This window comes from Accipiter gentilis, chromosome 17, assembly GCF_929443795.1.
Source record: "Accipiter gentilis chromosome 17, bAccGen1.1, whole genome shotgun sequence".
Taxonomy (NCBI): Eukaryota; Metazoa; Chordata; class Aves; order Accipitriformes; family Accipitridae; genus Astur; species Astur gentilis.
In genome coordinates, this window is record NC_064896.1 from 15,391,099 (window position 1) to 15,403,182 (window position 12,084).

At 36.3% G+C, this 12,084-nt stretch overlaps 1 protein-coding gene across 2 annotated transcripts in view; it reads left to right on the forward strand.

The window, feature by feature from the left end:
* Positions 1-12,084, forward strand: part of SOX6 (SRY-box transcription factor 6) — a 381,650-nt gene that overhangs the window by 98,379 nt on the left and 271,187 nt on the right. The gene's annotated exons all lie outside the window — the stretch shown is intronic.

Sequence of the window (12,084 nt, forward strand, 5' to 3'; positions counted from 1 at the left end):
TTCTCAAAGCTTTGCCCTGGTCTGCACTGCTGTTTGGCATGGTGGTTTGTCTGCGCTAACTGAAGTTTGGTTTGAAACACATTTACATTTGATTGGTGTTTTTAGATTTTGATAGCTGCTAGCTCCTCTCTACAGAAGTAACCTTTTAAAATGTCAGTTTTAATGTACAAATTTTATGAGAATAAAAAGACTTTTTAAAATACTAATTTTAGACTCCTCTGCTGAGCTTATAGTCAGCTGCTGTTGTCTCAGGCTGACTTTTGGAAAATTAAGTCAGTGCTCACTATAATAAAATGTGTACTCTGGACTTCATGTGGAGAAAAAAATAGTTTCCCTTTAAATTCTTTTTCTGTAACTGTTGCACAACTGCCAAAATAATTTTCTGCCCTTTTACTTGTTGATATTTACCCTCCTTCCTTCCTTCTTTCTATCCATGCTTCTGTCTGTCTGCGTCTAACGTGCTGGATTTCCTGCAAGAGAGAATTCCTCTCATCTTAGGTGTTAGTCCTCCCTGAAAGGAGTAATGTCAGGTACATAAGATTTCATCTTGTGCTCTGAAATAGAAAAACCTTACAAATCAGGTGTATGGTTTATCAAACATTTAATGTAAAACATGGTTTAAAGAGTTTTTCTCTCTGAAGGTGACACAATATTAAATTGCTGCTAAAAGATCTGATAATTTTCTGTAATCTTAAATGCTACAGCTTTTCCTGTAATTTGTCATATTGTCTAGGTTGCTGTGTCATATGCTGCATTACAGGGGTGACACTGAAATTCAGAAGGAATGGAAGCTTAAGCTTCCCCCCCAACCCCCTTCCAATGTCCCTTGTTCTAAATCAGAAAAGCAGCACTTGTTTTGGCTTCAGGGAGCTGTGTGTTCAAGCTCACAGTTGGAGGTATGGTGCTGCAGTGATGGTCACCAGTTATGGGAAGGGAGAGTTTAATGAATTAAAAAGCCCAACAAAACCACCACCACATAAAAAACCCCTTGGGATTAAAGGCAAGCGCTTCATTCTTTTCTCTCTCAAAGCTCTTGTATAAATTGTGTACGCAGATGAAAGAATTACAGAAGGGAATATGTTCAGATTTTAAATATCAACAAGATACATTTGGTTGTGATATTGCCTCATATGGAAGTAGTGAGATTTTCTTTATCATCTTCCAGTTATGTTTCCTAGAATTGTGTCTTTTTGGTCATGATTCTTTTCAAAGAAGTAGCAGAGCTAAGACTTTTCATTTAATTGTAGTAAAATGTTGCCCTAAAGTGGAATAAAAAATTATTTTTTTTACTAGTTCATATAGAAAAACATATAAATGTAATAATATTTTAACTATAGTTTGTATAGATCTCTCCCATTTAAATGCTATGCAAATCTTTCATACTGCAGGGCAAACAACTGTGAGACTATAATGTGCGGTGTAGCAAGCATACACCATAAATTTGATAATCATACTTGTGAGTTCTCCATATTTCATACAAAGAATCGGGAAGAATAAAAATAGAGGAAAAAGAGCACACAATGGAATTATGAATATCAGTGTGTGAAAGAAATGAGAAGAGATTACCTTGATCTTCTGCACTTGCCTATGCTAAAACTATTACACTGAATGCCGATTGGACGCTGTGAGTTATAGTGGAATGTGGGAATATTATGAAATCAGAATTCTTTTCAGATGTACTCCACTATTTTTGAAGTCCTATTATTGCCCCATGCGTTCTGGCCAATGAAATAAGGAAAGGACCCTTTTAATGGGGGCAAGAGGAGATTTTACTGCTCAGCTTGTACACGTTATCCAGCTGGACTGATGGGCCACTGTTTAGACAAACATGGGTGGGAGGCTATTTTAAAAGAAAATGAAAAAAACATTTGGTTAACTGCATGGCAACACAAATATTTTATCAAGTGAGGGCTGACTATGCATTTCATTATGACAAAAGGTGCAAGCTTGAGGGGAAAAAAATAAAGCAAAACACTATCTCTCTAGGATTTAAGATAACTGCTCTATATGTGATTATCTTAAACCTCTCTATAAATTTATGTATTTAACTCTTTCATTTCTTGCATCCCTTTTCCAATCTGAAGTAGTCTGTCGGAATGAAGTGCTCGTCAATATTTCCTATCAAATGCAGATGCTAGGCAGAAGTTCCTGGGGTTTTGTAAGGGAGTCCCTGAGCTCTCCCAAGCTGGTGCTGGTTCTCGTTCTGCTCCCTTCCCTCTCGTTGAGGCATCTGTTCCCTGAGGCTGCTCACCTGCGACACCTGCTCTGTCCTGCACTTTGTGGTGTCCTCTTTCAGGTGCCAGAGCAGAGGAATGGCTACGTATTTCCATCTGCTCTAACCGGTGGGCTTTGAAGAAAAGGCTGAGAACACAATCTAATGAATTTGCTTAAATGCAACTCTACACGTAGGTATATACACCTACATATATACATATGCATACACACATATGTATACGTGCATATATATGAAGGACTTTATATATATGTATCTGAAACGTCAGAAAAACTGTGTTTTCAAAACCCATTGGGGATAATGATATTTTTCACTAATGTTGAAGAAACCAGGTAGTTGTACAGCTCATTCTCTGTGATTACCAGCAAGACTTTTATAACTATGCTATGTTACTTTTGTGGAACAATGAATTGAGTACAATGATTAAAAATTCTAGGTGGTTCAACTTATTTGCTTATTAAACTGCTTTAGTTTCCACCAGTGTGACAGTCTCCAGCTGTGTCAGCAGTGGAAATTTTGTAAAGATTTAGATACACCCCAAAATATTAATAGATACCAAACCCAACACATTTTCAAAATCTATTACTCTAAGCTCTTTGAGAGTGAACTCTATACTGTAGTTGTGTCCTCTTTCTAATAGGTTATATATTGTAATTCTACTCTTTAGAAATGAGAGATTTAAAATCCTGATAATTATATGGGCAGAAGAAATGAGTGCCCAAAGACTGGATGGTGCATATCATTAAACTGTGACGGGTATACCTTTGGAAGGATGTTTAACATGTGAAAATTTGATATATGGGGTTTTAAGAAGTGTAGTGAAACTGCCTGCTTGCAGCACCTTTCAGGTCTGAAACACTGTGTGACACAGCTCCAGAAATGTTTGTCAGCCTGAAAGCTGTTGCAGCTGAGCTGGATTTTAGTCTGAAAGTAAGAAAGATATGTGCTGGATATAGCATGTAAACAGATTGCACTCACTATCCTGATTTGATTAATTTGTCTGTTCTGATCCACTTTATAATAAAACAATACAGTAGTATGACTGGCTGATTGGGTATTGAAAGCTCCAACATTAGAGCAAGCAAAAAAGAAAAACAACCAAAAAACCCCAAGCCTTTGTGTTCATTTGTTTAGTTTTGTTTTGGTTTGAAGTGATACCTGTTTCAGACTGCTTAGACATTGTTTCCCTCATTCCCTCTTTTTATCAGCAGATCTCAAAGCAGTTTAGAAAGGTGATTTATAAAGATTTTGTTTCTCCTGTTTTACACACAGGTAAACCAAGGCATAAAAAGGTAATTAGCATGCTAGGTACCGAGTCAAAAATATGCCTTACTCTTCTGTGTGCCCCCTTCATTAGGCAATACTGATTGGGAAATTTTGACTAGTGGGAAAATTGTAACTTAAATGCTGCAAGTTGCCTAGTGAATTATTTTTTGAGGAGGTATTGAAGTTCACTACATGGCTATCTTTTGTGTGTGAGTATGACATTGTATTTATGTATGTATAATGCCTTCCTGTGTGTGAGCTAATTCACGTTGCGTTCACCAGCAAACTGGAATCCCTTAATGGCTCCATTTGGCCCCATTTCTCTTGAAACCTAGCCTGTGTTTCTGAAGTGAGATGTGAGCCAAATTTGCATGTGGATAATTTTCTTTTCAATTAATTTGGGTGAAATTTTCACGTAATTTGTGCAGGCTGCTTTTGCATGCTAGAATGCAAAAATATTTTTTTAAATGCTCATTGAGTATATTATCTGCACTTCAAGGTATATAGGCAGTTTTTCTATTGCATATAATATGAAATAGTTTATCAACTTAATTTCTGACACTCACTATAAAATCAGTGATGAATTACATAGATCAGTATTCTCTTGCAGAAGACAGTAGTTTTAGACAGTTTAGACTGTTTTTTAGACAGTTTAGTTTAGACAGTTTAGCCCTATCATTTATTGAAATCAAGTGATAATGGCCAGAAGAGTGCAGTTGACTGCTTTTTGTTCCATCATTTATCTAGTTTATCTTCAGGACTAAAAAAAATAGCAGATATGAAAATATGAAGACTCCAATTGTGAAGAGGGTTTAAGATGTTACGTCAAAAGTTCAATGGTATGTTCATAGGGCAACAGTTCCAAAACCATATAATAAATTTATAAGGGACTGTAACACTGTTTTGTACATTATATCACAATTTGGATGGGAATGAAGTTTTGGAATGACATGGGATATCTAGGATTGCAAGACTTGTTAAACAGTAATAAGATTTTCTAGTGGTGAATGTGGTAATCTGGTGACTTGAATTCAAATGTGTAAGTTGCTTGATCCTGTAGTTCTTAGGGCTGAAAAAGTACTACTTATGGCCCAAATGCAGTCTTTTGGAAACCCAAAGAGCAGACAGATCTGCTTTGTCTCATCTGGCAGTTATAAAAAGCTGTGCATACAGTGATACCAGTATGGACTGACCAGGTGGAATAGGATGCAGAGCACCTGTAGAAAGGATACATGGAAAAAACTGGCATAGGTTGTGCTTAATGGGATAAACCCAAAGACCTGTTACTGGTGCTCAGAGATAAGAACTATACTTGTTTCACAGTATATGAAGGTAGCGGAAATTGCTGTTCTGTATGATCAGTGCTAGTGGTTGGGGACAAAGTTAGTAATTTGAAGAACAAGACTGGGTTCCATTGTATGACTGTTACATGGGTTCCATTATGTATATATAGTTCCGTATATACAGTTCCATATTACACAGGTTCAAATTTTATATATATATATATTTTATATATTTATATATATATATTGAGAGATATATATATAAATCTCACACACACTAATCTGTGGGACCACTTGAATAAAAAAAACATAGTTAGAAGGAACTGACTTCCCTTCATGTCTTTGGCTCAAATCTGCCTACATTATTATGCATAAAATCTCAATGAGTTGGTGATTTTTTTTTTCCTGGAAATATATTTGATTCTGCTTTGCATCAGTGCAGAGCATATTGTGACTTTTGCTTGGGTGGGTGTGTTAAAGTGATGTTCAAAGAAATGAGAAAGTAGATTGTCTTTTCTACTCTGTATTGGCCACCAGAGTTTCCAGGATCAACGTGACAGACCACTATAATTACTGAGAGATGTATTTTAATGGGCCCAGTTGAACTCATAATGTATCAAAGCCCAATCAGTGTCTTATTCTTCACCAAACCAGCATGATTATTGAGTATTTGACGGCTTTACTAGTGTTTCCACCGTGTCATACCACTAGCTGCTGCTGTGCCAGCCTGACTCATGTCAGACTCCTACATTGAAGTATTGGATTACTGGATTACTGTTGTTCTTTTACATATATTTCTATGTACTACATGGATATTCAGCAAAAACCACAGGACACAAAGTACTGTATTCATGTAGGCACTGATTGTTCTAATGCTGACTGTATACAGACTGTACCTGGACAGCTTTCTAGCTGGTAAATGTGAAATGATGCAGATAATTTGCTATCTAAGCAGCTCTGATCTTAAAGCATGAATTCACATTCTGTGTAGGATACCAATGCAGATTTTATTACTTGCACACTAAAAGAGCATTGGCATATTTAATACATTTTAAGGAACAAATAGAACTTTTGGGAAATCATGTATTTGCATTGTGCATATCAATGCAGTAGCCATCACAAAATGCCTTTAAAATACACCGTTAGGATGAATTCTACAAACCCAGTATGTGCACAGCCACAAATGAAAATAATAGGAATTTCCTGACTGTGAGTTTTAAAGGATAGAACCACCTATCACTTTGCACAAAGTCTGTTTTTCATTAGATGTTAGCGTATTTTTTTATAAATAAACTTAGCAGTGTGTTTTCTGTCTCACAGAGATGGCTTTATTCAGGAGAAAATAACAACCAAGAGGCAACCAAGGAACACTAGTGGATGATACATCTGTCTGTAAAAACAGGTTCTTGTATCTTAAGATGTGATTATCTTGGCAGAACAGAAGTTAAGTTTAAACAAATAAATAAATGGTAGTACTGGCTGATGACAGTCATATCTCAAAGTTGTAGAAGACTACTGTGAAGTTCAGCATATTTTTAACCAGGTAGAATACTACTACATAGTTAATTTTATTAACATTTTGTTTACCAGAATTTGTTTGCTACCTTTTAAGCAGCTCAGGTTTTTAAGTCAATTGAAATGACTGTCTTTGCAAATAAGCGTATTTTCTCTTTTTATGTAGGTCATTTCAGTGACTCACATGTAATTGTGTTAATATTTCCTAGGCCAATTTGTCAATTTTTTTTTCATGATTGGGGCTATATTGTAAGGGAGTGTAGTGGCAACGATGTGGCAGAATCTGGCCTGTACTGTGTAGAGGCAAGCAATATGGGGTGTTGACACATGGGTTTGAGATGAAACCACACCCATGGTCCTTTATATATTATAATTTGCTTAACATGGCTGGTTTGTAATTTATCTGGAGAGGAATTGATTTGTGCTTTCTATTGAGTAGTGGTTTTGGGGGCATTGGGATTTGGAATCACACTGTCCCTTGTCTCTGGACTGATGGTCTTTTAAGTAAAACATAATGCAATAAGGGATTAAAAATGACTGCAAATGCCCTTTGCAGTCTTTTTTGTCCCTTACTGGTCAATTACGGATCACTTGAAGGGTGGGAGACTTCTGCGAATGAACAGACATCGAGGCCAGCACAGCTTCTCAACGTCTCATCCAACTTCCTACTACTGTGACCTAGGAAGAACACTGTCATGCTATGCTGGTATGTTTGGAGGGGGTTGGACTGGGATCTTTATGGCAAAGATGTCAAGTTACAGAGAAAGCCTTTTTTTCTTAATTGTTGGTAAAAACCAGGTCAAGTGTGGTTAATCTTGACTGCCTAGCTAATTATTCCGGACTTTGCAGGAAGGTATTCTTTATGGTGCTGAGCTGCAGCCTCTGCTGCTGTTGTTTGGACCCAGCGTTGGTACTGTCAGCAAGGTTTTGCTTCCTTGTTGGTATCAGGTTCTGTGTCTCTAGGTACTGTGTGATATTTCAGCTTCCCAGAGTTGCGGACTCTGTGACTGGAGCAGGATTGGGTCTGTGTACAGTTTAGGTGGTGCAGAAGACTAATGAATATTTTTGCAGCTACAATTTTAGAAAGGAAGTAACTTACGATACATTTTGTCACTGGGAGATGAGAGTTCTTTTCTTTTGAAATTTTGTGTGAAGTGAGTAAATTTGCTAAAACTCAAGTATTCAAAAGAACAGAGCTTCAAGTACCATGAGGCTTAAGAAAATGTTTTCTATTTGGTTTGAATCTTTGAATTTGCATTATCAGACTTTCTCCTGTAGCATATTTTAAGAAAATACCACAAGACTTATCGAAAAATTTTGAGGTTTGGCAGCTCTAGCTTAATTTTGTGTGTTCAATGAACTTGTTACAATGAACGGTAAACTGGGAAAGGACAAAAATATACCTGTATCTGGAGTCTTTTAATGCATTATTGCTTTTTTTGTGAACAAAGCACAGAAGCAGAATTTATCACAGCAAGTTGGGGTTTGCTCTTTTGAGGTTTACAGAAGTGTATCTGTAGTTTCTGTCTGAGAGGGTAAGAATTTTCCGTTCTGTGCTTTTCTCTGTGCCTGGTCCGAGTATCGCCTGGTCCAAGTATCACCTGGCCCATGGCGGTTTCAAATGTTTTTCTCCTTCCTTACAGTGTCTGAATGGGCACAAACTTCTCTCCAGTTAACATACAACAATCTCTTGTGCTGACTACTGAACTCTGATCTTTGGCTGGATGCACACTTGTTTCTTTAAGCACATATGGTGCAGAGTAGACCTGGAGTTGGGTAATTCATAAGAGCTGGGTATTATTATTATTATTATTATTATTATTACTAGTACTTGAAAGGGTCTGTACTATTTTGCACAGCAATGTGGTCACCTGGCAGCAGGTCATTAGGATTTTAGGTTTCTGCCTTCACAACAATGCACAACATGCTAATTAGAGGGTTTTGAAAGCTAAGCAACCTGTTTTAAAATCAGACATTTTAATTTGCAGCTTTAATGGCTGTATTATAATAACTGGCTTGGCTCGGGGGAGAGGGGGAGAGAAGCACTTCTCATGTTCCAGTAGCAAGGCCCAATATAACAGAGGCTGACAAAATTAAAAACCTCATAATGTGACCTTTGCCTGGGATAAAATGCTGTTTCATAACAATTTCCTTTTGTTCTTTGTTTAAGCCATTACTCCAAAAGGAGCCTCCGATTAATCTAAGTAAATGCATCATTACAGTCCTAATCCATGTCCTTCTGTCAGTGTCTGTTTTAATTAAATAAGAAACACTAGCAGAAAGATATCACGCACAAAGCTGTGATTGGAGAAAGAGGGTTGTTTGATCAGGGTGAGATTAAAAAAGGCTTTACTGGTTTGTCCTTTTGCTCTAGATGCCATAATGTAGGTTAAAGGAAGAAAACTTGTCTAATAGTTTAGCACATTGCTCCCCATTACAGTATTAAAATAACCAGATTTACCAATGAAACTGTCCCAGACATCCAATTAATTATATACAGAACATTCACAGACAAATGGTATGGCAACTTGGTTTGAGTAATTTGACACATTAATGTGTTTGGGACTGTATACACAGTTGGCCAGATATTATATTCAAGTTGCAGAATTTTTATATTAAATAAAGCCTTGAGTAAAACTGTTGATGAATTTGGGTACTTTCTTTCTTTTAGTACTTGTGGCTCACAAATTGTAAACATGATCTATTGCAAGCCCCTGATTTTTAAAAAACATTTTTATTTCTCACAAAATCAGGATAATTATTTTAAAGTGATGAAGAATCCATTTAATAAATGTTGTAACATCCAGCTAGTTAATATTGCTAAAGCAATACATATGTAAGAGACTCTTCCTCAAGGTAGTGTTTCAGGATCCCTGTGGTGAGGGTTTTTTCCTATATCCAGGCCATTATTTGATGTAATGAAAAGAGAAAGTGTGCAACACAGAGATTGTTAATTAATTTAGCCTAACAAGATGAAGATAAATGAAGCAAAGCATGGATTGAATGAAGCAAGAGGTCTTATTTACAATTTAATACTTCTTTATATTAGCCATTTTTCAATTTACAAAAGAAAAGACCCTGGGTTTAAAGAAAATGTGTTCTGTGACTACTTGCAAGACAACTTTACGTTATGCAAGCAGTTCTAAGGACTGCTGAAAATACCTTTTGGGTTAACCTTTAACTTAAGTTTTCTTCCCCCTTTTTTTCCTTTTCACATTTTTTCCCCCCCTCATTTTGATTTACAATATGTTGACAAGAATAAGAAAAAATTAAAACCTAAACTTTTTCCCATTGAAATAAATAGCAAAGTACCAATGAGTACGCTTGCAAGCCCAAATTCTGTTTTTTATATTAACCTAGAGTCATAGACAATTTTTGAGCAATTTGCATGTAGAAACATGCATTAAGAGAAGTAACTATACAAAATACAATAGGACATTATTTTAATTTCTCTTCCAAAGTGTAAATCTGTTATTGCTTATATGTTTTCGACTATTCTATGGCACTGAAAGCTAAGAGAGAATCCAGGATAGTGTTAATTAACAATTATTTGGTGTAATAAACCTGTTGATTTGGGAGACCTGACTTTTGATTTGGGAGAATTTTTTTTCTCAAGATCATGTTTATCTTAAAACATTTTGTGAAAAACTGTAGATTTTACTTTCTTATCAATTAAAAAAACCCCAAGATTAAAAGACATTCCAGAGATTTTAGATATCTCTTCCTCCCAGTCCCAATTTTAAATGAAGAATATCCAAAGCTAACAGTGAGTTACAATTTGCATCAGCCAAATCACTACATCTCAAGGTATATTATTCAGTTTGCCAACTACAAAGTTTAGGGTATAATTCTATAGAAGAGGTGAAGACAAAATAAGGTCTGTCATTTTTAATATCTAACCAACTAACCAACAAAAAAGTCCTGTGTTGTGACTGACTTAAGCATACCTTTCTCAGTTTGATCTAAACCCAGAATTCTAAATGATGATCAAATATATTAGGTCATTCTTTTTTTTTTTTTTTTTAAATCAACATCTTCCTTTTTTACAGATGAATTGGGTCTGTCCACTATTTGACCTTCTGTCATGATTTCTGTCTGCAAAGGAAATGCCTGCCTTCATTTTGCAGTAGATAGACAGGACAGTGTTATCTAGTGTCACTACAAGCAGTGGTCTCTACAAATAGCATTATTATGGTCCCTATGTTTTTATCTTGGGGGTCATGAACAAATCCATGCAACTGCTTCTAAAGATTTCAATAAATAGGACTTTTTATCCAGACAATTGCCTTTTATATTACTTTTAAACAAAACTACTAGTCCATCAAGAGTCTCAAAAGGAAAACAATTCTACAGAGTGCTGGTATGGCAGCACAGACCAATCATTATGGCACCCATTCTCCAGTCCTTTATTTTTCAAGTCCACAACAATAGGTTGTTGATTCAATGGACAAGACCAGAACAATTAAGTTCTCTGTTTAGCAGCAGTGCAGCATTTTAATGCCCTCCTCTAATAATGGTCTCATTATTGTTATTCTAAGACTGGGCCTCAGGAGGAGGAATATTTGCTGGAGGTACGTCATTATTTTGCAAATTTCGATTAGCTCATCATGTTGTCTGTACTGTGAAAATCGTAGCTAATTAGGGCAGTCAGTTAGACTACCAGCTTTTGAGCTTATGAGTTAAAAGGTAGCACACTTGATAGGCCAATGATGTGAAAAAGGTGGTAAAAAGGGGGATTAGAGCTGTTGCCTTAGTAACTCTAACTTCCATCTGTGCGGGAACAATGGACCTGTGTTTCTCCTGCACCTTGGTGTAAAAATTGGTTTTGTTTTGAAAGGACGGGGCTTTTTATGACAATCTGGAATTCAGCCTAACAGGGTGTAGTTTTAGTTGTTAGGAGAGACCATTGGAGGATAGGAAAGATGAAAGGTCATGGTGAGCTCCAAGGACATGAAAGGTCATTGTCTCTTGTAACAATAGTGGATTGTTTTGTCCCATTATTTCCAGCCAACCACTCGGTCAGGTGATAGAAGAGATACCACTGGTTTAGTCAGGTAGAACAGGAGAGAAAGATAATGCACCTTGTAAAGAACAAAAGATAACTATAATTTGCCTTTATTAAACAAAGTTGCACTTATTTGTGACTATCCTCTGAAAAGGGTTGTTTACTGACTTGCTATTCCAGCCTGCTTTGTTCAGCACTGCCTCTGTAGGCCATCACATCTCCGGGAAGCAATCCAATGTGTTAGAAAATGTTGTTTAAGCTTTCTTCCCATGAAGAGGAGCCCCCAGGAGTACCACTGATGTGATACTTAACAATAAATTTAGTTGTTGCAGCTTTCTCGCATTATTGGTGTTCTTAAAAGGTTTTCCTTCAAACACACACAGAATAAAATTAACTATAAATATGAAATAAATTTGCTTCAACACTTTATAGCATTTTATCATAAATTCTACAGCACATATAGAAAGTTTACAGCAAACTGTATTAGTTGCTACAGAAGAGAGAAAGCAGTAGACAGAGAGCAGAGACCTACAGCTGTGTAAAAATAGATTTGCTATAGGACTACTCTTAAGCAAAGGGAAATAGTCTCTTCTGTGCTATGCAGTAACTTCTGGAGACTCTGTCCCTTTGTCTAAGGAAAAAATGAAAGTACTACATACTATTTAATAAAGCAGCTATAGCACAATTTACCAGGAAAGCATTTCTGTTAGTGAATAGAACTATCATCTCATATTTTTCGTAGAGCATCCAAAACCCCAAGTCATTGTTTTCCAGAAAGAATA